Genomic DNA, 2,034 nt, shown 5'->3' with positions numbered 1-2,034 from the left:
CGAGAACCATCGTTGATTTCATACGAGAGTCAATTGTTCGCACGCGCAACTTCCGCACCGAGCGTAATGGCAACACACCAACCTCAGACGTCGCGAGGTGAGGGCAACGCGTGGACCGGTGACACCGCGAATAACCCCCAGGTAACTAGCGGGGAAGTAAATAGAGAAATAGGATGTCTTAGGGAAGCCGTGGGCGAACCACGCGTAACACCGACTAGAAGTAGGCAGGAAGAAATTCTAGATCGACTAATAGACGCTATCACCGAGTTACAGGACAGAGTAAGCCGAATGGAAATTACAAATTGCGCCCGCGAAAATTTTCGACTCGTCAGACCCGACGATGGACCAGAAGAACTCCATGTGACGTACGGACGTGACTTACACGACGTACGCGAATTGAGAGACCGACCGACGGGTTATTTAAGATTGAAAGACGCTCGACGTTTAATACCCGAAATCGACGGATCTATACGGAATAAAACGCAGGAATTCATAACTGCCAGTACATATGCGATGGACAAAATCATCTACGCAGAACGCTCAGTTCTACTCGAAGAAATACTGAATATCAAACTCAAAGGAAAATTATTACTGGATTTTCAAACGCGCAGCGTGCAGAGTTTCGAGCAGCTACGGCGCGAAATCGAAATAAATTATCTAGGGAAACGTGGAACGTCGCATCTACAACTCGAGTTTAATGCGTTAAAACAGAAACCACAAGAGAGCGCGCATACTTACGGACGACGCGTGGACCAGTTAGCTATGGAGCTATACGAGTCGTTAATAGAAAAAAGAGAGCACACGAGTGAGCAAAAGCGAGCGATACTCAAAACAATACAGGACCAAGCGCTATTAAATTTCGAACTAGGATTGCGCGAAGATATTAAGATGATAGTTCGATCGCAAAAATATTCGACTCTGCAGGAGGCAATTAACGCCGCGAGCGCGGAGGAAAGAGTCAAGGGACCTTCCTCAAAACCGCATTTCGGAAATCGTTATAAAAACGGGCCCAGTCAAACTGTAAGCATACAATGTGACAAGTGCGAAAAGACGGGTCACCGCGGACAAGAATGCCGAATGAGCCGCTACGCGAACCGATATACCTTGCCGCGTGCTGGAAAGCCAGCCGGAATTAACACCGTCGAAAAATTTTGCACGTATTGCAAAAAAGCGGGTCATGTACGAACCGACTGTTGGATATTAAACGGACGACCCGATAGAGAAACGCGACAACGCGTGGCACGCAATACGGGCACTAAACCGAAGCGGGTAAACATCGCGATAACCGAGAGAGAGCAGAGACGGAATCGGCAAAATAGTGATAGCGAAGGAGCATCAGACTATAGCAGTGAAGAATACCAGCGAGCAAAGGCGGGGAAAAAGCGAGCGGCCAGCGAGCATCAGATTACACAAGTAACCGGCAAGCATGCGAACACCGGCCTCAGATTAGTAACATTATCTATCAGAGAGATGAAGAAAGGGCGTATGAATCTATTATTAGATACCGGCGCCACACTAACGCTAATCAAGGTGGGAAATTTAAAAGGCGAGACTTTTATAACAGAGAAACCAATGGCTCTCACTGGAGTGACGGGTCACCAGATAAAGACGATCGGAAAAGTATGAGTAACTATACTACTAGGAAATAAAGAAATATGGCATACAATGCACGTCGTGAAAGACGATTTTCCGATCGATTATGCGGGAATCCTGGGAATGGATTTCCTGCAGAAACATAAAATCAGGAGTGATCAAAAGAATTATTTGCAAATTGATGGAGTAACCCTGAAACTCCACCCTTATAAGAAAATAATATTAACTCCTCGTAGCGAAACCATCGTTCAAGCCGTTACCGATAAGAATCGCATTGGAATAATAAAGTCAGAGGAAATGCGACCAGGAGTATTTATCGGCAGTTGCCTAGTAGCACCGGAAGAATATGCCTGCCCAATAAGTATATAAATACAACGGGAGAAGCGGTGGAGATAATAACGCCGCTAGTGACAATAGAAACGGTGCGAGTGACTGACCGCG

This window comes from Trachymyrmex cornetzi, unplaced genomic scaffold (assembly GCF_001594075.2).
Source record: "Trachymyrmex cornetzi isolate Tcor2-1 unplaced genomic scaffold, Tcor1.1 scaffold697, whole genome shotgun sequence".
NCBI classification, from domain to species: domain Eukaryota; kingdom Metazoa; phylum Arthropoda; class Insecta; order Hymenoptera; family Formicidae; genus Trachymyrmex; species Trachymyrmex cornetzi.
The sequence above is the reverse complement of the archived record's forward strand: the minus strand, read 5'-3'. Positions refer to the sequence as shown.